Source organism: Gossypium hirsutum, chromosome A13 (genome assembly GCF_007990345.1).
Source record: "Gossypium hirsutum isolate 1008001.06 chromosome A13, Gossypium_hirsutum_v2.1, whole genome shotgun sequence".
Taxonomy (NCBI): Eukaryota; Viridiplantae; Streptophyta; class Magnoliopsida; order Malvales; family Malvaceae; genus Gossypium; species Gossypium hirsutum.
The window spans coordinates 24,102,432-24,129,020 of NC_053436.1; the positions used below are offsets into that span (position 1 = coordinate 24,102,432).

The 26,589-nt window shown below is 38.1% G+C and overlaps 1 non-coding gene across 1 annotated transcript; it reads right to left on the bottom strand.

The window, feature by feature from the left end:
* Positions 1–24,640: 24,640 nt before the first annotated feature.
* Positions 24,641–24,747, bottom strand: LOC121213047 (small nucleolar RNA R71). Its single transcript, XR_005908417.1, has one exon. It is a non-coding gene; the product is annotated as a small nucleolar RNA R71 (small nucleolar RNA).
* Positions 24,748–26,589: the final 1,842 nt, after the last annotated feature.

Here is a 26,589-nt window from a genome sequence, read left to right on the forward strand (position 1 = left end):
AGTTAAGGTGATTCGCGACTGTTTGAAGGCCGCTTCAGATAGACAGAAATCCTACACGGATTTGAAATGAAAAGAGATCGAATGTCAAGTTGGGGATAAAGTGTTTTTAAAAGTATTCCCGTGGAAAAGGTTCTCCGATTCGGAAGGAAAGACAAATTAAGCCTACAGTTTATTGGACCTTATGAGGTGACTGAGAGAATTGGACCGGTAGCATACCGATTAGCATTGCCATCAGAGTTAGAAAAAATACACAATGTATTCCATGTGCCTATGTTACGTCGCTACCGTTCGGACCCCTCACATGTGATCTCGACGACAGAGGTTAAGATTAGCTTGGACATGACTTATGGCGAAAAGTCGGTTAAGATTTTGGCTCGGGAAGTAAAATAATTGAGGAATACGAGTATTGCACTTGTTAAAGTTTTATGGTATAGACATTGTAACATCTTGATTTTTGGGCCTAGTCGGAACAGTGTTTTCGGAACCACAAATCCAACATAAGAAAATTTATTTTTATTGTATTTTTATGGTCCAAGATTTCACGGAATGAATTCGTGAAATTTTCGTTTAAAAATTTTGACGTTTGGGCACTTAATTTGGTCAAAAGGACTAAATCGTAAAAAGTGCAAAATGTGAGTCCTAGATGTTAAATGTGTCAAATTGCTATGGAATTTAAATTAGAGGTTTTCATATAGTAATTAGACCATTAGACATTTTTTGAACAAAAATGGGCATGAGATAGGTGAAATGAACAATTTTTAAGTTAGGGGCGTTTGCGTAATCTAGTAAATAAATGAATTAAAAGCCCAAAATAGCCAAAATTGGCCTCCATCTTCTTGCTCCAGCCGAAACCCCCCATGGAAGCCATGGCTAGGGTTTTGTTCAAACTTCCAAGCTCAATAATAAGTGATCCCTAGCTCCGTTTTCAAAGTTCTTTACATTTTTGAAGTTCCCGTAACTCGATTTACCTATTTCTACCATTATTTTAAGCTAGGGCTCATGCCTAAAAATTTACCTATGAATGACATGCATGTGTTTTGATGTCTAATGGTAGAAAATGAATGTTGGGTGTTAGATTAACATCATTGTTATGTAATTTTCGGTGAAAACGTCCAAAAGGACCGTTTTGAGAAAGTTATAAAATGTGTAGTAAGAGTGTGTTTTAATGAAAAATTTGAGATGCTATAGTTATGAAAATGGTTTGGCTAGGCTTGGGTAACAAAGAAATTGAGTGCATTTCATTTTACGAGCCTAGGGGCAAAAGTGTAATTATGATAAAGTTTAGGGGCAAAAACATAATTTTGCTAAAATATGATATTTGGAAAACATTGAATAATGTGACTAATAATTAGACTAAATGTGACATTATAGATTAAGGAAATTGATGTTCGGACCTAGAACGGGGGGAAAAACGAGGAATCGATGGTTAGGTCCTTTTTTAGAAACCTTGATGTCGAGGTATGTTCATGCGTAAATGATATTACCTTATGTTATGTATTTTATATTTCAATATGGCATGAATTGTACATTTTTTCATGAAATTTATCAATGATGATTATGATGAAGTTCTGATGAATGAGAAATCCTGAATGAATCTTAAAGATGAATAGGGAACAAATGTCAAAACAATAAGGTTATTAAGATTCCGTATAAAACCATATCCAGGATATTAACTCGGTATGTGATTTTGTATAAGACCATGTCGGAGACATGGCATCGATATGATATATCATGTAAAACCATATCGGGGATATGACATTGAAAAGATACTAGATGTATGAGATTTCCAAGTAACCCTTGGTATTCTGAATGATCCAATAGGTATGTTCAAAACAAGAAGGTATGCAACCATAATACGAGTGGTACAGGTACGTACATATAACTTATGTGAAGTGAATTCAGTTTATGATGCATTACTGGTAATGATACGAATGAGTAAGATATGTATTTATACCATGATGGTTGGAATAATTGGTAAAAGTGTTATTGACTTGGTTATCATTATTTTATACTAAAATAGTTTTGGACAGCAGTAGCAGTCCAGCTTTGAAAATTCACCAAAAATAATAGGAAGTGACTTAGAGGTTGAATAAAATATGGGATTAAAGTTTATTGAGCCGAGTTTCAGGGAAAATTAACGGATCTTAAATTGGAGCTCCATAGCTCTAGATATAAATAATTTAGTGTCTATGACTCGAGTAGACAGCTTGACTGGAATTTGATCAAATAGTGGATTAATATGCAATTATAATTGTGATACATTGAGAGCATGTTGTAAGAATTTGGTAAAAGCATATTAATAAAATTTCTTATTATTTGCATATGAACTTACTAAGCTTTATAGCTTACTCTCCTCCCTTTCCCATCTTTATAGGTTAATTTTTGCTAGCTCGGGTTGGATATTGCCGAAGATGTCATCACACTATCAAGTTATCACGTTGGATATAAACGGATGCATTACTCTTAAGTTTATGGCATGTATAGGGACTAAGTCACTTTGTGAATATGTCTTTATAAGTTAGCCAAATGTATTGGCTTGCAATAGTTAATAGATTGATGTTGTGGGTAGCCATGCAAATTTGCTTATATGGCTTAAATGGTCGTAAATAAAATTTTGTATACATGTATGTGCCAATGCTTTGAAGATGTGGATTTTTTTTATAAGGCATAAATGTGTGAAGATTTAAATTATATTTGTCGGCATGCTGATAGCCATAATATAAATGGATAAATTGGAGGTAAACCAATTATATATATTATATGTGTTTTGGTAAGTTTGGACTTGAATAAGAGAAATGTCATGTGCATGCATGTGTTGTTGTGAGGATGCCATGTTTGAGCCTTGATTGTGGATATATAATTGCTCAATTAAGTATGTTAATTGCTATAGAGATGTATAAGTGTATTTGTACAACTATGGGTGTTAAATGGCTTGGAAAATAGCCTTATATTTGTCCACACGGGTAGACACACGGGTATGTGTCTAAGCTGTGTGTGACACACGGCCTGTCCCCATGGGCGTGTAATCCTACCGTGTGTCCCTTGCATCTTGTGCTTGAACTTCGAATTGGTCACACGGGCTGAGACACGGTCGTGTGTCTCGACTGTGTGAGGGACATGGCCTTGGGACATGGGCGTGTGCTTTGGCCGTGTGCCCTTAATTTGGTGATGACATCATAAACAAAGAGTTACACAGGCTGAGGACACGGGCATGTCCCAAGCCACACAGGCGTGTGTGACCACACGGCCTACTCGCATGACATGTGACCTTGTTTCATGATGAAAATTTTTAAGTTTTCCCAGAAGTTTTTAAAGTTTCCTATTTAGTCCCGAATCATCTTTGATGCGTGAATAGGGCCTCGTAAGCCCGTTTAAGGGAATTATACATATGTATGAATATTTTTGATTTGGACAAAATTTCATGGTTGATTTTATGTGATTATATATGTTTAAGTTTGGTAATGCCTTATATCCTTTCCCAGCCTCAGAAACGGGTAAGGGGTTAGTGGTATCAAAGCTATGGTTTAGTCAGTTCTCAGACTAACCTAGAGTACGGGAGTCTAGCTATACATGCCATAGTACTACTCGTGATAGTGTGATATCCCCCGACTTTAACGAAATTGTTTTGTTAAGACAGGAATGACTTCGAACCAAGAAAATATTTAATAATGCTTGAAAAGGATATTGAGATGATTGAAACATGCTTATGATGTGTCAAAAGTGGGATAGGTACGAATAGAAATTCATGGTATATAGATATGAATTATATTGGATAGTGATGAGTAAGTTTTATGTTAATAATGAAACTATTTTTCTATAATGTGTGATTGAATTGATATTGCATAAATTATTTTGATTGTGAATATGAGAATGCATGTTGAGAAATTAATGTAGTAAAGACTTTTGGTTGAACATTTGGAATAGACTTGGATATTCATACCATGACATTGGGTGGTAAGTGAGCCAGTGTAAGACATGTCTGGGATATGCATCGGCATTAAGACGAGAGCTAGTGTAAGACATGTCTGGGACATGCATCGGCCTTGGGATATACAAGCTTGTGTAAGACCTGTCTGGGACATGGCATCAGCTTATTATGTGTGAGTGTAAAACCTATCTGGGACGTGGCATCAACATCGATAGGTGAGAGCCAGTGTAAGACCTGTCTGGGACATGGCATCAGCCTCGATATATGAAAGTCAGTGTAAGACCTGTCTGGGACACGGCATCGACTTTAATGTGCTAGCCAGTGCAAGACCATGTCTGGGAAATGGCATCGGCATCTTATCCCATGTTCGGGGCTATTGAGTATCCGGTAGTATTCCAAATGGTTCAATGAAAGATTTATGATTTATGTCGAAATGAGAAAAGTTATGACCATGTTGTGAGTGATACAAGTACCTATTTGAAACTTATCGTATATATGCTATATAAATTGAATTGGAAGATCAAATTGAGTAGGACGCAGGATATGAGTACAATCATTCGATGACGAATTGACGGATAAGACCATGGTTAGACCATGGCACTACTTGTGAGTACGTGTAAGACCATAGCTGGGCTATGGCATCGATAGATTAGAACCCATGTAAGACCATGTCTGGGACATGACATTGGCATCTTATTATGTACATGAGATTTTGTGAAAGACGTAATCGAACTATGGCATCAAGTGAACGACGTACTCAAACCCGTAAGACGTTCTCTAAATTGATAAATGTTGGTAAGTAAAATTAAATCCAAGTGATGGAACTTAATTAAACATTAAATTGTAGTTCGAGTAAATGAATTCATTGTATGAAAATTGTGGATGACAAAGCATTTGTAGAATAAACGAGCATGTTAACTTGCTTGGAGTGCACCATATGATTGTAACAATATTATTGATGATAAATGTTGAGTCCTATGTATGTGTTTGTAAGAGTCAAGTTAAAGGCATTATGACCTCACCTCCTTACCAGTGTTGCTTCTGTGATGAAATTTTTACAAGAATTATGGTTACTAAGATCATAAGTGCGAAACTAAAGAGTTCGGTAGTGAAGTGATAAGTAGTAATGCATTCAGAGATGAGAATAGTTTGGGAAGTGAGAACAGTTTTGGATGAGATACTAGAAAGTGTTAAAGATTATCCAGATTTCGTAATGACATGGTTAAATAAGAAAATTTGGTCTCGGTTATTCGACTCAAGTGAGTATGATGTTTAAAGATGTGTTTACTAAAAATATATTCTGAATTGGTTTTTGTTAGTAAGTATTGCGATACGGAGTTCACGATAATGAAACTAGTCAAAGAAGTAAAAAAAATTGACTTGATAAGATGTCTGTGTGTGACAGTTATGGTTAAATGGATTGTGATGACCTCCTCGGGATATTCTATGCATTCCTCGTTCTCAAAGATAGGTGTGCGATCTTTCTCTTTCTGATGAAACTTTTATTGTATGAACATGCTAGCTGACTCTAATGTTAAATAAAAGTATTGTTAGTTTGATTGGGTCATCATCAGTATTATTATATCTCTCTCTTCGGGACTCTATTCTAGTATGTTTGGAATGAAGTTAATGTCGAAATTTTATATGAAACTATTCTTCTATTTCTATCTAATGTTGTTCTATCTTATGTAAAATATTTGGAAAGTGTATTATTTCTGTTATGATGGGATTCTGGAAATTGTTGAGTATTTTCTTCTTCTGACTTTCTCTCTGATATTATCTAGATCTTCATTATTATTTTCTTATGAGTTATGTTCTCGGATTTCTGATGAGATATTGTACTTGGGGTTTCTTCGTTCTTATTGTGCGAATTATCTGACATGACTCATTTCTACAGTATGTTTCTTGGTCTATTATGACTATGTTTACTATGATAGTATTTGTGGATTCGATGATAAGAATGTAGGAATTCTAGTACCTGGATTTCTTTGATTTTTATGACAAGAAATGTTATTGATGAAGGTATGTACGAAAGAAGTTCAAGCTTGAATTGCATAGTGGTTTTCTTTTTTTTTTTTCTGGTGAGTGTGACTAAGGTCAGTAAGCTAATCGGAATATCTTGGTTTCCTTGAATTAATATGTTGCAAGACCTTTGATTAGCATGATAAGAGAATTTTAAAAAGATTGTGTATTTAAGCTATTTTTCTCAATATGTAGAAAAGGGTATTTTGATATATATCATTATTCAATAATTGAGATCAACTTAGTTGTTTCTATTAGAGTGAGGTGATTTGTTGAAATCTGATTTGAATTATGTGTGTATAAATATGTTTTCAGCTAAGGGAATAAATTCTATGCATTCATGAGAATATGTATAGATGGATAGTCTAAAGGAAGAAATTTTGTTCTAGAAAGTATGATACAGAGATGTACCTATTGGATTGATTTGCTTGAATGAAATTAACTATGAGTCAAAGTTGTTCTGGTTAATAAGGTTATCGCACACGTGAAAGTTTGAATGATCTGTGCATGATTGCAAAGTTGAAAAGTTCGGAAATGTGTTAGTGAGTGGAAATTTAAATGAGTTCAGAATGAGATTACCTCTGATGTTGAAATTGCAAGTAAGATTTGACTTCTGTTATTGTTGTTGTTACTGTTATTTCATGAGAGAATTTGCATACAAATGAATCCAGAGCCTATATAGGAAATCTTGTGGTATGAGACTCAGTGGTAGCTCATTTGTCCATCCTAGAGTAATGAGTTGTGAAGTTATATTAAGTAAATGATCTGGTAGAAGTGTTGGTTACATGATATTTTTGAGTTCGCATTTAGATATTGATTGGTCAGCAGATGAAAGCCAAGAATAAAGGGTATTCAGGACTTATACAGTCAGTAATGATACTAGTGTGCTATGAGATAGAATCACTATAGATTCCTTATCAAGATTATCTTATTCGGAAAAAAGGAAGATGATAACTGGGCGGTGATTGAACAATTGACAAAGGAAGATCTGTATAATCATTTCCGTGTGTACAGATTTGATTGACAGAGAAATTGAGTGTATGTACTACTGTGAAGAAATTGAGATCGTAATGATACATTTTGACACAGTGTGCTAAAGTTTAAAGGTGACTTGGAAGGGATATTCAAGCTTGCAATTGACTTGTGATTTTGAGGAATTGGTGAAAGTGCTTCATAAGAGTGAAAGCAACATTTTTTGGTAAGATTTTCGGGGACGAAAATCCCTAAAGGGGGAGGTTGTAACATCCCAATTTTTGGGCCTAGTCGGAGCAGTGGTTTCGGGACCACAAATACGACATAAGAAAATTTATTTCTATTGTTTTTTTATGGTCCAGGATTTCACGGATGAATTCGTGAAATTTTCGTTTAAAAATTTTAACGTTTTGGCATTTAATTTGGTCAAAAAGACTAAATCGTAAAAAGTGCAAAATGTGAGTTCTAGATGTTAAAGGTGTCAAATTGCTATGGACTTTAAATTAGAGGTCTTTATATAGTAATTGGACCATTGGACATTTGTTGGACGAAAATGGGCATGAGATAGGTGAAATGAACAATTTTTAAGTTAGATGCATTTGGGTAATCTAGTAAATAAATGAATTAAAAGCCCAAAATAGCCAAAATTGGCCTCCATCTTCTTGCTTCAGCCGAAACCCCCATGGAAGCCATGGCTAGGGTTTTGTTCAAACTTCCAAGCTCAATAGTAAGTGATCCTAGCCCCGTTTTCAAAGTTCTTTACATTTTTGAAGTTCCTGTAACTCGATTTACCTGTTTCTACCATTATTTTAAGCTAGGGCTCATGTCTAAAAAATTACCCATGAATGACATGCATGTGTTTTGATGTCTAATCGTAGAAAATGAATGTTGGGTGTTAGATAAACATCTTTTGTTAAGTAAATTTCGGTGAAAACGTCCAAAAGGACCGTTTTAAGAAAGTTATAAAATCTGTAGTAAGAGTGTGTTTTAATGAAAATTTTGAGATGCTATAGTTATGAAAATGGTTCGGCTAGGCTTGGGTAACAAAGAAATTGAGTGCATTTCATTTTACGAGCCTAAGGGTAAAAGTGTAATTATGATAAAGTTTAGGGGCAAAAACATAATTTTGCTAAAATATGATATTTGGACCACAATTAATAATGGGACTAATAATTAGACTAAATGTGACATTATAGATCGAGGAAACTGAGGTTCAGACATAGAACGTGGGGAAAAACGAGGAATCGATGGTTGGGTCCCTTTTTGATAACCTTGGTGTCGAGGTAAGTTCATGTGTAAATGATACTACCTGTAACACCCCAAACACGGCCTAGACGTTATGACCGGATATCCAACCACATACACCCCCATACCATCCTTTCACCATGTGGGGAGACTACTCGACCCACCCAACCGCTACACACCACAGAAATATGCAGCATGGCTGCCAGATACAGAAAATGTGACAGAGTCACCAGATACAGATATTTTGTGGCAGTGCCACCAGAACAGATATATGTGGCAGGGCCACCAGAACATATAATTTGTGGCATAGCCACCAGGACGCTTCCTCCATAATATAACCCATGTTCCCATGCAACAGATATACATTCATGGCATACATCATACAGATTTAATTCATCATGCTTTTCAGACAAAATTAACCCTAGGGGTATAAAGGTCATTTTGCATACATAGGGGTATAATGGTAATTTTGCATACATAGGGGTATAATGGTAATTTTGCATACATAGGGGTATTCTAGTACATCTAACTATTTCTAAGGTTTTCATGCATATTGTAGCCATTACGTTTAGCCAGAAACTCTTACCGAGTGTTCTTACCGAATTGGGCCCGTTCGCCCATTGACCCAGTTTTGGCCCATTAAGCCCAAAATATCAAAATGCACGAAATCACGTGTACTGCAGTTTTATCACTTTCGATTACCAGTAATAATTACCCATACGTCTTACGAGCATTCGCACACTCGCAAGTGCCCAAAATACCAACTTTTCGGCATTTCGGCTTTTCGGCTTTTGCCGATCTAGCCTATGAGAGGGTGTCAGTTACACACCTGTCTTTGGGATTTCCTCGACGAGATCTACACACGAACTGCCTACAATTGAATCACTTAATATTACTCCAAATATCGAAATAAGATTGAGTATATAGTCCCCTACCACATTCGGCCAAACATGCCTAAAACCCTTATTGCTCTTACCTTACTGCCGAAAGATGGTTAACTCCAAAGATCCGATCGTTCCACCTGTCCAAGCCCTTGATCAACCGCCTCTAAATCACGCTATTACCAAAACAAAATAGTTACTACGACCCCTCAGGGTTACAAGTCCAAATCGACCACCTCCCTAACTTTTAGGGATTTCGGCTTTTCCTAAAATATGTAAGAAGACTAAGTTTTGGAGAAGACTTACCACCGATTCCTTAGTGAATGATTCCAATGAGTTTCCCACTCGATCCTGATGTAAATCTAAGCCCTCAGATGATAACAAAAGTCGGGTTTTCAGTGACTTTAATATTCGGCCAAGTCCCTTTTAATGTGGGGTTTTCGGCTTTTTGCAACTTATTTTTAGAAAGGTAAAACAATAGGGTTTTTCTATGATCTTGTCGTCAAAACTTGAGGTTTTAGAGGGCTGGTGAATTGGCCACAAATGATGAAGAGAAGAGATGTGGTTTTGGTTATAAGAAATCGGCACAAAAAGAATCAAGCTTTCGGGATTTCGGCTTTTTATAGCCACAGGCTATGAAGATTTTGAAACGGTTGAAGGGAAAAATAGAGATGAACAAGATGGTAGGAAGGTTAGGCAATGGAGGAAAGAAGAAGAAAGATAGATGGAGAGAAGAAGAAAAGAAAAGAAAGGAAAAAAAAGGAAGAATGGTCAGAAAAGAAAAAAAATGGCACAACACTCCCAAATGCCGAATTTATACCTAGCCTTTGACCTAACCGAAATTTACCCCCTAAAGAAACCCTTGGCCGGCCAACTCTTGCTCCTCAAGAGTCCACTATTCGGCCAACACCATCCTCCTTGACCAGCTCCTAAATTCTCTCCCTTATCCCCTCCTTACTCAATCTCCTGAGCAACTCAAACTCCTCCTGACAGACTTTTACTTCAGTTCCACTACTTACCTTTTTTGTTCATAAAAATTAATCCCTTGATTTGCTGTCATTGTGACTTGAACCTGGGTCCTCCCTAGCTTCCACACGCCACTTATAGCCTTCCTTGTGGCGTCACTTGCCACTTCACCACTTGCTTCCTTGTGATCTATTTTACACAATTAATTCCTCAAAGCCCACTTTACCAGAACCCCTTTCTCTTATGGAATTAAAATTAATTAAAACTATCGGGTTATCCTAAGCTTGGGCCTTCTAGAGGCCCACTATCACAATTAAACCTACACTTAACAATCAGAACACATAATTTTTAATTTTACAGATTTTTTTCAGAATTCCCAAAAATTTGGGGCGTTACAACTCTACCCTCCTTAAAGAAATTTCGTCCTCGAAATTTACCTGATCCGAACAGATGAGGGTATTGTTGTTGCATTGCCTCCTCTGGCTCCCAAGTAGCTTCTTCTCTGCCATGGTTACGCCAAAGCACTTTCACTAATGGTACAGATTTCCTCCTCAGAACCTTAACGTCTCGATCCAATATTTGTACAGGCTCCTCCTTAAAGGTCAAATCAGTTTGCACCTCAATTTCTGTAACCGGCACGACATGAGTAGGGTCAGAATGATAGCGCCTTAACATGGAGACGTGAAAAACATCGTGAATCCTATCTAACTCTGAAGGTAATTCCAACTGATAAGGCACTGGGCCTACTCGCTTCAAAACCCGATAAGGCCCAATGAACCGCGGACTCAACTTGCCCTTCTTACCAAACCTTAGTATCTTCTTCCAAGGTGAAACCTTCAAGAAGACCATATCGCCCACTGAGTATTCAATCTCCTTACGCTTCAGATCTGCATACAACTTTTGCCTATCAGACGCTTCCTTTAACCGATCTCTAATTAACTTAACCTTATCCTCAGTATCTGCCACCAACTCAGGTCCAAGAACTTGTCGCTCCCTCAGTTCAGTCCAACAACTAGGTGTTCGACACCTTCGCCCATACAGTGCTTCATAAGGTGCCATTCGAATACTCGACTGATAACTATTGTTGTAAGCAAACTCTGCCAAAGGCAAGTAATCCTCCCAACTACCTCGGAAATCAATAACACATCCCCTCAACATGTCTTCCGGAATCTGAATAACTTTTTCCGACTGACCATCAGTTTGGGGATGGAAAGCCGTACTAAAGTTCAATCGCGTTCCCAACGCCTCATGCAACTTTTGCCAAAACCGAGATGTGAATCTAGGATCCCGATCAGAGATAATCGAAACTGGAACTCCATGCAGTCGCACAATCTCCGCCACATACAAGTTGGCTAACTTCTGAAGAGGAAAGTCTGTGCGAACAGGTATAAAATGAGCCGACTTGGTCAACCTATCTACAATCACCCATATCGAGTCTTTCTTCGATGGTGTCAAGGGTATCCCACTCACAAAGTCCATGGTTACCCTCTCCCACTTCCAAAGTGGTATTTTTACTGGCTGCAATAATCCAGAAGGTAACTGATGCTCAGCTTTCACTTGCTGACATGTCAGACATTTCCTCACAAATTCTGTTACCTCTCGCTTAAGTCCAGGCCACCAATACAGTTCTCGCAAGTCATGGTACAACTTATTCCCTCCAGGATGCATGGCACAAAGTCCCCCATGAGCTTCCTTCAAAATTGACTGTCTCAAGTCAGAGTCCTTCGGAACACAAATTCTACCTCGAAAACACAGAACCCCATCATCATTTAACCCGAACTCAGAAGTTTCCCCTTCCTTAACTTGTTGAAAACGAGGGACCAAAGACTCATCTTTCAACTGCTTTTCCTTAATCTGATCCACCCAGGTTGGCCTCACTTGCAATTCAGCCAACAGACTTCCATCATCATACAGACTTAGATGAGCAAACATTGCTCTCAGATCAGATACAGCTCTACGACTTAGAGCATCGGCTACCACATTAGCCTTGCCTGGGTGATATTCGATTGAACAATCATAATCCTTAAGCAACTCAATCCATCTCCTTTGCCTAAGGTTCAGTTCCTTCTGAGTCAGTAAATACTTGAGACTCTTATGATCTGTGTATATAATACACCTTTCTCCATACAAGTAAAGTCTCCAGATTTTAAGTGCAAAGATCACTGATGCTAACTGCAAATCATGAGTGGGATAGTTCCCTTCGTGAGGCTTAAGTTGTCGAGATGCATAAGCAACCACCTTACCCTCTTGCATCAACACACAACCCAAACCTACATGTGATGCATCACTGTACACAGTAAAATCTTTCCCAGACTCTGGTTGAATTAACACAGGTGCTTCATTCAGAACTTTCGTCAACCTCTCAAAAGCTTCTTGCTGCTTCTCCGTCCATACAAACGGTACTCCTTTCTTTATGAGTTTTGTGAGAGGTGCTGCCATCACAGAAAAACCTTCCACAAACCTTCTGTAGTATCCTGCCAACCCTAGGAAACTTCAAATTTCTGAAACCGACCTAGGTGGCTTCCATTCCAAAATTGCTTCAATCTTTCGAGGATCCACTCTAATCCCCTCTGCAGAGACTACATGCCCCAAAAAGGTTACCTCCCTCAACCAGAACTCACACTTGCTGAAGTTCGCATAAAGTTCCTTCTCCCTTAACACTTGCAACACAGTGCGGAGATGCTCATCATGTTTTGCTTCGGTCTCAGAATATACCAGAATATCGTCAATAAAGACGACCACGAACCGATCCAGAAATGGTTGGAACACACGATTCATCAGATCCATAAACGCTGCAGGAGCGTTTGTTAGTCCAAATGGCATAACCAGAAACTCATAATGACCATAATGAGTCCTGAATGCTGTCTTATGAATATCTGCCTCCTTGACCCTTAACTGATGATATCCAGATCGAAGATCGATCTGGAAAATACAGAAGCTTCTTTAAGCTGGTCGAACAGATCGTCAATCCTTGGCAGAGGGTACTTATTCTTAATCGTCAGTTTATTCAACTGGCGATAATCAATGCACATGCGCATCGTCCCATCCTTCTTCTTCACAAATAGCACCGGTGCTCCCCATGGAGACACACTTGGCCTAATAAAGCCCTTATCCAACAATTCATGAATTTGCGCCTTTAACTCCACTAACTCCTTCGGTGCCATCCTATATGGTGCAATGGACACTAGTGCTGTCCCAGGAAACAGGTCGATTCCAAATTCGACTTCTCGGTTTGGAGGCAATCCCGGAAGCTCCTCCGGAAAGACATTTTGGAACTCTTTTATAGTCCTAACCTTATCCACTGTCAGCCCCTCTACATCTGTTTGACTTACAAATGCCAAATAGGCCTCACAACCTTTCCGAATCCACTTTTCAGCCCTCAATGCCGATATCACATTAGACAAATAGTCCCTTCGTTCACCTATCACCATAACCTCATCCCCTTCCGTGGTCCTTAGCACCATTCGCTTAGCAGCACAGTCCAGAGTCACCTTATGCTTAACAAGCCAGTCCATTCCCAGAATGAGATCAAACTCTCCAAACGGCAACTCCATTAGATCGCCAGGAAAGATCCTACCTTGAGTTTCTAAGGGTACATCCTCATACAGCTTGTCTACCCTAACCGAGTGACCCAAGGGACTTAGCACAGATACCCCACTCACTATCTTCTCAGAATGCACTCCCAAAGACCTAGATATGGCACACACAACATAAGAATGAGTAGATCCAATATCCACCAAGGCAGTATACGGCATATTAGAAATTAAAAACGTACCAGTTATGACATTAGGTGCGTCGCCCTCCTCTCGACGACGAGCTGTATACACCAACGCTGGCTGTCGAGCCTCAACATTTCTGGCTCCCCTGCCAGGCGCCCCTTGACCTCGACCATTTCCATTCCCATTTCCGCCCCTACCTTGTCCACGTCCTCTCGGTGGTTGTGGTCCACCTCTCATGGGTTGAACAACCCTCTGTACAGCAACCTGAGCCTGATCAGCTCTCTGTGGACAGTCCTTAACTCTGTGCTCCATAGATCCGCATCGGAAACAAGCACCAGAACGTTTCCTACACTCACCCAGGTGTACTTTACCACAATCCCCACAGATTGGCGGTCTAACCACATTCATCGGAACGGTTCGAACTGGCTCCTCCACTCTCGCCCTTTTGACATTCTTGTTTGCTCCACCCGAAGGTCCAGAATCCCGTCGGAAACGGTTCCGATCTTTCTCACGGTTCTGCCTCTCAGTACGCTTTACCTCCTCAGCGATCTTAGCTTTTTCCACCAGAACCGCGAAGTCACGCTCCCTCTGCGGAGCAATCAGCACCTTAAGGTCATCTCTGAGTCCATCCTCAACGCGAACACTACGCTCATACTTCATAGCAACTATTCCCACAGCATACCTACTCAGCCTCAGAAATTCAGCCTTGTACTCAGCAACAGTTTTGCCTCCTTGGACCAGATTCAAGAATTCTTTCCAACGGGCGTCCACATAACTCGCCCTAACATACTTCCCCTTAAAGGCCGTCTTAAACAGTTCCCAAGTGACCCTATCAGTTGGGGTTCCATCCCTCACGGTGAGCCACCACTGATAAGCCTCATCTCGCAGCAACGATACGGCCCCTTTCAGCTTCTGCTCCACAGAACAGTCCAAGTCATCCATAATTCGTTCCGTGGCCTCCAACCAATATTCTGCCACATTCGGGGCTACACCAGATACACCCCTAAAGATCTTCGCTCCGTTAGCCTGGAGTCGTTCAGAAATCGATCCTCGAATTCCGTTGCCCGAACTTGCCCCGGCAACCCTTTCCAGAACTCAAAGCATAGCCTGCGACAGGGTGTCATCCACGGCACCATGATCATGTGATTCCACTTCTGTTGCCGATGGTACCGGTGCTTCTGCCGCTGGCATATGTCCTGAAGACGAAGATCCCGCTCGAGCTCTTCCTCGGCCTCGTCCACGGCCTCTACCTCGAGCTGCTCGCGTACTCATATCGTATTATCTGATTACGAATTTTATGCATTAATATCATTCCAATTTTTATTACAGATGTTTTATGATTCAGACAGTAATTCAGAATTGGTTTTCGCAGAATCGATGTCTAGCTACAGTCTCAGTCTTTTAGGAAGCTTTTCTAGGATTTTAGTAGCATCCTATCTAGAGTATTCTAGTAAAGTTTCAGTACAGACAGATAATTCAGAATATATTCAGAAAAATTCAGAATACTTACAAGCTTGGGCCGAAGATTCGGAATGCCACCTTCAGGAGTCCAGATTTTTTTTTTAAAAAACTGATTTTTTTTTTGAAAATCTTCATTTTTGTAAACCAACTCCACAGCCGAGTTGTTGCAACCTAGGCTCTGATACCACTAAATGTAACACCCCAAACCCGGCCTAGACGTTATGACTGGATCCGGTGCGCCACATCGATGCGTTCAAAATGTTTCGTATTACTTAGCTTGGAAAACTTAGTTGGTGTTGTAAAAGATACTTTTAAAAGTAGGTTAAAGTGAATAGAAGCTGTGCACCAGGTAGGAAACCAGGAAAAGAGGAGGTGAGTCCGTCGGACTGCTTAAGTACCAAGCTCCCTTCGGATCCAATCCTAGACATGCACATCGCCATTGCCACACTCTAACATCACGTATAATTGTGAGAAAACCATTTGGTTAAGTCCATCCTAATAAAGTGATTAAGTTTGAAAACGTTTACTTAGCGGAAATCTTACTTGTAATCGTGTTATTTTGAAATCACTTAATGTTTTTGAAAACGCGTCCTAAAGCTAACCCATTTTCCTTAGTTATCATAGTTTTTCATCATAATAAAATAAAATAATAAAAGTAAAACAAAACCATAAAAATAGTTAAGCGGCCTTATTACATTTAAAACCCAAAACCATAAATGAAATTAAAAGGATGTCCAGTTCACCAGAAGGAAACTAGGTTCGTAGAAACATGTGGCCAGTCCGAATTTCTCGCAGCTCCAAGCCCACTATGGTTGAGGATTACCTGCGAGGATGAAAATAAGGGGTGAGTTTTGGGAAACTCAGTGTGTAATTCAACCCAACCATAGCCTAAATCAGTTTAAACCACAGAGACAGAATAAGTTGGCCTTAGCCCAGAACAGATTTCAGAATAAAGCCCATAGGCCCAGAACAGATCAGAACAGATATATCATGCTTATGCAGAAACCCAACCGTATCCAACCACACACACCCCCATACCATCCTTTCACCATGTGGGGAGACTACTCGACCCACCCAACCGCTACACACCACAGAAATATGCAGCATGGCTGCCAGATACAGAAAATGTGACAGAGTCACCAGATACAGATATTTTGTGGCAGTGCCACCAGAACAGATATATGTGGCAGGGCCACCAGAACAGATAATTTGTGGCATAGCCACCAGGACGCTTCCTCCATAATATAACCCATGTTCCCATGCAACAGATATACATTCATGGCATACATCATACAGATTTAATTCATCATGCTTTTCAGACAAAATTAACCCTAGGGGTATAAAAGTCATTTTACATACATAGGGGTATAATGGTAATTTTGCATACATAGGGGTATAATGGTAATTTTGCATACATAGGGGTATTCTAGTACATCTAACTATTTCTAAGGTTTTCATGCATATCGTAGCCATTACGTTTAGCCAGAAACTCTTACCGAGTGTTCTTACCGAATTGGGCCCGTTCGCCCATTGACCCAGTTTTGGCCCATTAAGCCCAAAATATCAAAATGCACGAAATCGCGTGTACTGCAGTTTTATCACTTTCGATTACCAGTAATAATTACCCATACGTCTTACGAGCATTCGCACACTCGCAAGTACCCAAAATATCGGCTTTTCGGTATTTTGGCTTTTCGGCTTTTGTCGATCTAGCCTATGAGAGGGTGTCAGTTACACACCTGTTTTTGGGATTTCCTCGACGAGATCTACACAAGAACTGCCTACAACTGAATCACTTAATATTACTCCAAATATCAAAATAAGATTGAGTATATAGTCCCCTACCACATTCGGCCAAACATGCCTAAAACCCTTATTGCTCTTACCTTACTGCCGAAAGATGGTTAAATCCAAAGATCCGATCGTTCCACCTGTCCAAGCCCTTGATCAACCGCCTCTAAATCATGCTATTACCAAAACAAAATAGTTACTACGACCCCTCAGGGTTATAAGTCCAAATCGACCACCTCCCTAACTTTTAAGGATTTCGGCTTTTCCCAAAATATGTAAGAAGACTAAGTTTTGGAGAAGACTTACCACCGATTCCTTAGTGAATGATTCTAATGAGTTTCCCACTCGATCCCGATGTAGATCTAAGCCCTCAGATGATAACAAAAGTCAGGTTTTCAGTGACTTTAATATTCGGCCAAGTCCCTTTTAATGTGGGGTTTTCGGCTTTTTGCAACTTGTTTTTAGAAAGGTAAAACGAGAGGGTTTTGCTATGGTCTTGTCGTCAAAACTTGAGGTTTTAGAGGGCTGGTGAATCGGCCACAAATGATGAAGAGAAGAGATGTGGTTTTGGTTATAAGAAATTGGCACAAAAAGAATCAAGCTTTCGGGATTTTGACTTTTTATGGCCACAGGCTATGAAGATTTTGAAACGGTTTAAGGGAAAAATGGAGACCAAGTCAACCCAATTTCGACTACACATGGCTGTCCAAATGAACCACTGTTTGGTTTAATTACATAAGGTCCTTGCAATGTTGAAGAAATTAGAGATTTGCCCGAAGATTTACATTTGATCGAGTCTCAATCTTGAGTTGTTATGGCATTTAAATTGCTTAAAAATCAAGAAAAATTCAAGTCAAAATCCACTAAGCATGGTCAGCCACTCATTGGAAAAGCTTGAAGCAACTAAACCTCTCTATTTTTAGCAAACTTCTATCCTCTCTTCACCTATAAATAAGACTTCATTTCAAAATTCCTAATCATCTCTCAATTCTCTTAGCATTTTCCATTCCCCATGTCTAGCATCATCTTTTCATAGAGATTTTAGCAATTAAGCCTTTTAAAGTGCCCTAGGTCGGCCACCTTGGAGATTCATTAGCAAAGGAGCAAAGCAAAGGAGCGAATGAGCCTCGTTGGTAAGAGTCTTGGGTGACAACCACTTTGATTCAAGTTTAATCTTTGTTTTCTTTAATTTAATCTAAAAATGTTTGCTATGAGTTCTTTGTTCTTGTTTACAACAATATTTGCTTAATTTTATTTAAGTTAGGATGATTGCTTTGATTAAATAATATTTATTTTATTGTTTGTGCCTTAATCAATCATGTTTTCAATTAAAACCAAGTCTGTATTTCGTTCATACGTGATTGAAATGCACTTGAATTAGCTGAGTGATCCTAACCAGACGACGGCTAGTGGACGCATAATTGAAATTTGATTGCCCAATTTAGATCCTAACCCAATTAAATTGCAGGTTGCATAACAACTCTAACGAAGCTCTATTATCTGCATAGTTTTTAGATTTGTGTGATTAAACTGTTTCAAACCTAACACGTCCCTGTTACCTCACATAAATGCTAAGAAACTCTTAGTAAATAAGGATCAGTAAAATGCGTATTTACAAAGTAAAGGATTCTGAAAAGACCTAATGTGCTTTCCAAACTCATGAAGATAGAGTTGCAATGGAATGTTTTTCCGAATGTTATTAAGCATGTTGGTAATAAATTGAGTTTAATTAAAGTAATTGTCCGAGTTTATTTATGTTATAATCGTTGCAAATTGTGTTTAATTTTTCTAAAATCTATTTTACTCATATAGTTTGCATACTTAGGGTATTTGCGTTAGGGATCATTGCATTTAGTTTAATATATTTAATTTTAATGATCACTTCTCAACTATATTGTGTTTTTATTTACCAAGTTGTTAGTACAATTTTACAATTAAGTGATTTAACACAAATACAATCCCTGTGGAGACAATAACTCGATACTTACTTATTACTTGATAACGAATACGTACACTTGCACAAACCTACGCGTTACATTGTTAAAACTAAGTAATTATTTAAAAAATTAATGAAATATGTGAAAATATGAAATTAGGCATAGAAATTATTAAAATGTGATTTTATACTTTACTATATAGTTTTTCATGCATAAAATGACTTATTTTATATTTATTTGAACATATTATATTTTTGAGACATAAAATAGGTCATGCATGATTAAATTAAATAATAAAATATAAAATTATATTTAATAATTCATTTTAAAATATTTCATTACTAGTTTGGGTTTTAATTAATTATTTATTTTATTCTTTGGTCCTTTAATTTATTGATTTATTTTGGACAGGTTTGATAGCTTTGTTCGATTACAAAAACGTCCAAATTGAAGACCAAGTCAACCCAATTTTGGCTACATATGGTTGTCCACATAAACCACTTTTTGGTTTAATTAAAAAAGATCCTTGCAATGTTGAAGAAATTAGAGATTTGCTCGAAGATTTACATGTGACCGAGTCACAGTCCTATTTTTTATGGCATTTAAATTACTTAAAAATTAAGCAAAATTCAACTCAAAATCTACTAATCATGGTCAGCCACTCATTGAAGAAGCTTGAAGAGACTAAACCTTTCTATTTTTAGCAAACTACTCTCCTCTCTTCACCTATAAATAAGACTTCATTTCACCATTCCTAATCATCCATCACCCCTTATCATTATCTCTTTTCTCTCAGTTCTCTTTATCATTTTCCATTTCCCACACCTAGCATGATCTCTTTATAGAGGTTTTAGCAATTAAGCCTCTTAAAGAGTTCTTGGTCAGCCAACTTGGAGAGCCATTAGCAAAGGAGCAAAGCGAATGAGCGAATGAGCCTCGTCGGTCAGAGTCTTGGGTGACAGCCACTTTGATTTTGGGTTTAATCTTTCTTTTCTTTGATTTAATCTGAAAATGCCTGCTATGTGTTCTTTGTTCTTGTTACAACAATGTTAGCTTAATTTTATTTAGGCTAGGACGATTGCTTTGATTAAATAATATTTATTTGATTCATGCTTATAATGTTTGTGCCTTAATCGATCATGTTTTCAATTAAAATAAAGTCTGTATTTCGTTCATACGTGATTAAAATGCACCTAAATTAGCTGAGTGATCCTAACAAGACGACAAATGGCGGACACATAATTGAAATGTGCATGCTCACTTTAGATCCTAACCTGATTAAATTGCAGGTTGCATAACAACTCTAACCAAGCTCTGTTATCTGCATAGTTGTTAGATTTGTGTTATTAAACTGTTTAAAACCTAACACGTCCCTGTTACCTCGCACGAATGCTAGGAAACTGTGACAGCCCAAAATTGACCCTAGTCGGGAAGTGGTTTCGGGATCGCTAAACCGAGTCACCGAAATGTTTGAATGTGATATTTATTGTCTAGAATATGTAATTATGAATGTGTGAAAATTTCAAGCTTCGATTTAGTCGATTGCATGTGAATTTAGTCAATAGGACTTATGTGAGAAAATTTTGAAATGTGATAGGTCAAAGCATAAGGGCCTATTAGTGCATGTTGAAAAAGGGGGGACTTGCATGTCAATTTCCCCCCTATTAGTAGTGGTCGGCCATGACAAGCATGGTAGACCAAGTGTGATGGGCAAAACATGTCATAGACATGTTGTGTTAGTGCATCATGAGTGGAAACATGTCACAAACATGTTATGTTAGTGAGGTATGTTAGGAAAAATAAAATAATGAGCATGGAAATTAAATAATGAAAGGGAATATGATGAAAACAAAAAAAAGTGTGTGGTTGTTTCTTCCCCCCCATTTAGCCGAAACTAGAAAGAAAAACAAAAAAAAAGTGCTCATCCTTTGGTTCATCTTTGGCCAAAAATTTTAAGGAGGAAGGAAGAAGAAAGGTTGAAGAGGTTCGGCCATGCATGTGACTAGGCTAAGGTATGTTTGGTGATGTTCCATGAGATGCATGCATATTTTAGTTGTTAGCTTGAGTTCTACCTAGCCCATGGTCTAAATCTTGCTATGTGATGGAAATGACACTCGGCCATGGATGCATCATTCTTGGTTGATGTTTGATGTTGTGGTGATGAGGCATGAAGATGAGTTAAGTTTCGGCTAAGGTGGATTTGTGTTGATGTCATTTGCATGCTAAGTGTAAAGCTTTGTAATGATGCATGTGATGGTGGATTGATGATTCTTGAATCTTCTTTTTAGCATTTTTGAGTGAGCACATATGTGCATTGGTTGCTAAATGGAGAAGAACCGGCTAGCAAGTTGTGTGCTAAGGCCGAATATAATTTTTGTATATTAATGAGTAATGCATGTGTTAAATTGATGGAAAGGGAGAGGATGCTTTACTAGTGTATATATGTGTGTATTAGCCAAGTTTTGAACTTGAAACAAAAGGGTGTTTAGTCAATACAAGTGACCATACTTGTAGAATGTATTAAGTGTTGAAATCGGCCCCAAAATAGACATGCATATTCGGCCAAGGGGGAAAAATTAGCTAAAATGTTGAGTTTGATTCATGATTCCGTACATATGTGACTTTAATGTCTAATGTATAAATATGGGCTAAGTGCCTTGTGTTCCTCTTTTCGATGCTCAAATGATTAAATCAATTTATTTGTTTAATTAAGCTCAAGAGCAAAGGGGAAATAAATCCGATAAAGGGAAGGACAAAGTGGTCGAATAGCTATCGGAATCGTTCGACAACACCCGAGGTAAGTTCTTGAGTAAGAGGGCTTAAATTAAGATTTGATTAGATCATGTTTTAAGCAAACAAAATCATGCTCTTTGTGTGTGGCTATTGAGCCGAAATTGCAAGAATGATAAATGTCTTGTGTTTGAGTTTTGCTAACGAAAACGAAATACGAATGTGCCATGATTTATTGTTAAATGTGCATGGTTATTTGAATGATGTCCGGGCTAAGTCCCGAAGGCTTTGTGCTAAGTGACCATATCCGGACTAAGATCCGAAGGCATTTGTGCGAGATACTAATTCCGGGCTAAGCCCGAAGGCATTGGTGCGAGTTACTAAATCCGGGTTAAGTCCCGATGGCATTTGTGCGAGTTACTAAATCCGGGTTAAGTCCCGAAGGCATTTGTGCGAGTTACTATAACCGGGCTATGTCCCGAAGGCATTTGAACGAGGAGCTATATCCGGTTAAATTCCGAAGGTACGTGATTTGGGAATGAATGATCTTGCTGTAAAAATTTCAGTTAATGCTCTAGAAACATCCCAACATTGAGGTATGTTTCGTATGTGCTTGAATTTAGTTGAGCCCTTACAAATAAGTATTCGCTCAGTTGATAAACGAGCTACCGGCCTTTGGCTAAGTTGATCTTTTGTGTATGTACATAAGGGTTGGTAATGTGAAGCAAGTATGATATCGAAAATTTGTGCATATGAAATTATCCGTTTAACTATATGAATGCTATACTTTTGTTGTGCTGGAATTCCTTGCTCAAAACTTACTAAGCATAAATTGCTTACTCCGTTTCATTGCTCCTCTGTTTTATAGATTTGGTTCTCCAGCTATCGGACTCGGGATCTTGAAGTCAAAGTCGCCCACACTATCAAAGCCCCCTTTTGGTACAATTTTGGTTGAACTTCGAAATGGCATGTATAGGACTACCCGTTTGTTGTGGGTCGTGGACCCTTTGGACTTGTAAAATTTTGGATAGCCATGCGAAAATGGCTTATATGTGTTTGAGTATAATGTTATAATCATTTGGTGTGGATATGCTTGAGAAGGATTGGCCATGGGAATGGTTAATCACTTTCATAAATTGTGCTATCTATGCAAAAAGGGCTAGTTGAATCATGGAAACCATGAAATAGGTAAAGTCTACCTTAAAGGCAGATGCTGACAGCAGCAGTGATGTAGATTTGGAAAATCACTAAAAATAGTAGGAATGGAATTAAATAGTGAATAAATTATGTAAACGAACCTTGATGAATCTATTTTCATAGGAAAGTAACGAAACAATCATACGGACAGTATATTAAGAGCTATTCAGGTTCTCGTGAGACAGGGCTAGAACGGTTTCTGGATTTCCTGTTCCAACTTTGGAAATTCATTATAAATTAACCAGAGACAATTAGGAGTCAAGCCATATATGTATAGATTCCTCTCTGAGTCTAGTTTCTATAGAAACAAACGGCATCAGTATTTGAGCCCTGTACAAGGAGATATCCAAGTCGTAATGCGCAAAGGTTAGGGTAGTCGATCCCTGTAACATGGGAGACTTTTACTAATAAACTGTACTAATTGGCCCGACCAAAAATTCTAGAAAAAAATATGTATATGGGAATATGAGTCTAGTTTCAGGGAAAATTTACGGAACTGGATTCCGAGTTTCTGAACTCAAGATATGATTTTTAAAGCGACTGTTACGCAGATTGGCAGTGTCTGGAAATTTTCTTTTAAAAGTCTGTTAACACCTCGTGTTCAACTCCGGTGACGGTCTCGGGTTCGGGGTGTTACAGAAACCCTTAGTAAATAAGGATCAGTAAAATTCATATTTACTAAGTAAATGATTTCGAAAGGACCTAATGTGCTTTCCAAACTCATGAAAGATCGAGTTGCCATGCAATGTTTTTTCGAATGTTATTAAGCATGTTGATAATAAATTGAGTTTAATTAAAGTAATTGTCCTAGTTTATTTATGTTATAATTGTTGCAAATTGTGTTTAATTTTGCTAAAATCTATTTCATTCATATAGTTTGCATAATTAGGATAATTTGCGTAAGGGATCATTGCATTTAGTTTAATACATTTAATTTTAATCATCACTTCTCAACTATATTGTGTTTTTATTTACTAAGTTGTTAGTATAATTTTTATAATTAAGTGATCTAACAAAAATACCATCCCTGTGTAGATAATAACTTGATACTTACTTATTACTTGATAACGACTGTGTACACTTGCACAAACCTACGCGTTACAAGTTTTTGGCGTCGTTGCCGGGGATTGTTAACTGTTGCCATAGTCATTTTTCGTGAAATTGTTTACTTCAAATTTGGTTTGTTTCTAACATTACTAACTTATTCTTTTTAACTTTGTGATTTTCTTTTCAAGTGTTTATGAGCATAGATTGGATTATTGATTTACTCCCTATAGACCCTAAAATTAAGTGAACTTTTAGACAAAGAAAACATGAACGAACACTCAAAGACAAGTTGAGATAGACCTTGGAAATCAGAATCAAGACCAAGGTACTAAAGCCAATCGTGTACGAAATCCCATCCTCATTGCCGATGATAGGGATCAATGCATCAGATAATATGCTGTGCCACTTTTCAGTGAGTTAAATCCAGGAATTAGAAGGCCAGATATTGAGGCAACCTAATTTGAATTGAAATCAGTTATGTTTCAAATGCTCCAGACGGTGAGCAAATTCAGTGGTATGCCCACGAAAAATCCACATCTCCACCTTCAATTATTTATGAAGATGAGTGATTCATCCAAGATAGCCAGAGTGACTGAAGACACACTAAGGTTGAAGTTGTTTCCGTACTCATTGCGAGATCAAGCACGAGCATAGCTCAATTCATTGCCACCAAGTTCCATATCTACATGGCAAGAATTAGCAGAGAGATTTTTGGTTAAGTATTTCCCGCCTAGCAAAAATGCTAAGTTGAGGAACGAGATCACAACTTTCCAACAATTGGATGACGAGTCTTTGTATGAGGCTTGAGAGCGATTCAAGGAGTTACTTCATAAGTGTCCTCATCATAGGATTCCTCATTGTATCTAGTTGGAGACATTTTATAATAGTCTCAATGCACATACAAGATTGATGGTAGATGCTTCTGTGAATGGTGCAATTTTTTCAAATTCTTATAATGAGGCTTATGAGATCATCGAGAGGAGCGCGAGTAATAACTCTCAATGGCCAACAAATGGAACAGCTTCAGGAAGACGTGTAGCTTGAGTTCATGAAGTTGACGCCCTCACTTTGTTATCAGCTCAGGTATCGTCTATTTCCTCTATGGTAAAACAGTTTACCGCTAATAGTATTAATAATTTTGCAGCTCAGCCACTATGTCCATTTGAAGTAGTTTCTTGTGTGTACTGTAGGGAAGGTCATTCTTTTGAGAATTGTCCATCAAATCCTGAGTTAGTGTACTATGTAGGGAACCAACATCAGAATAGGAGTGGACAAGGGCCCCAGTCCAACTTCTACAATCCTTCATGGCGTAATCATCCTAACTTTTCTTGGAGCAACCAAGGAAATGGACTGAACAACAACTTATTGCACCATAGACCCAACCAATCTCAAAGGATTAATTAGCAAGTTCTAAAACCACCTCAAGCTGAGGCATCAAATAGTTTGGAGAACTTGTTGAAAGCGTACATAGCAAAGAATGTCACTTTGACCCAAAGCCAAGCAGCAACTTTGAAAATTTGCAAAATCAAATGGGTCAGTTAGCTACAAAACTTCTTAACAGATCGCAAGGAACCTTGCTGAGCAATACTGAGAATCCAAGAAATTTGGGTAAAGAACATATCAAGGCAGTGGCATTGCAAAGTGGTAAAATTCTGGAAGCCCCGATTGATTGATGTTGAAGATAAGCCCATTGAGAAGAATCAACCAGCTGTTGAAATTCCTACACCAAAAGAGTCAAAATCTACTAAGATTGACAAGGTAAATCCTAACTTAGTGAATTCAGATACTTTAACATCTAATCTACTAAGATGCAGATTTACCTACTCAGAAGAGTTATCTAATTCAACCGAAAGTTCTATCACCTCCATATCTGTAAAGATTGCAGCAACACTAGTAGAAATAAGAGGTGCAATTCAAGAAGTTTTGGATGTTTTGAAGGAGTTACACATCAATATTCTGTTGGTGGAGGCTTTAGAACAAATTCCAAATTATGTGAAGTTTATGAAGGATATACTGTCCAAGAAGAAATGACTAAGGAAGTATGAGACTGTTGCCTTGACAAAGGAGTGCAATGCGTTGTTGCATAACAAACTTCCACCGAAATTTAAAGACCTAGGAAGCTTTACTATACCCTGTAACATTAATGGATGTCTATTTTCAAGATGCTAGGGATAGGTGAAGTGAGACCTACAACTGTGATGCTTCAGGTAGCAGATCGATCTTTAGCATATCCTGAGGGAAAGATCGAGGATGTTTTGGCAAGAGTCAATAAATTTATTTTTTCTACTGATTTCATTGTCTTAGATTTTGAAGCAGATAAGGAACTACCGATCATCCTTGGGAGACCTTTCTTAGGCACGGGAAGAACGTTAATTGATATGCAGAAAGGTGAACTCACCATGCGAGTTCAAGACGATCAGGTAACCTTTAACATTCTTAGAGCGGTGAAATTTCCTGATTCGATAGAAGAGTGTTCAGTTATGGAAGACATAGAGACCTTGGTTTCTATGGAAAGCAATTTTGAAGAAGATCCATGGGAGAAAGCCTTAGATCTTGACCCTTTAGAGGATGAAGAAAGTGAAGAAAACATGGCTTTGATGGAAGCAAATCCGAGAAATTTTATTCAATCCACACGGTTTGAACCGTTAGAGTTCGAAGTTAGAGAATTTGTGCAACCCAAGTTGTCAATTGAA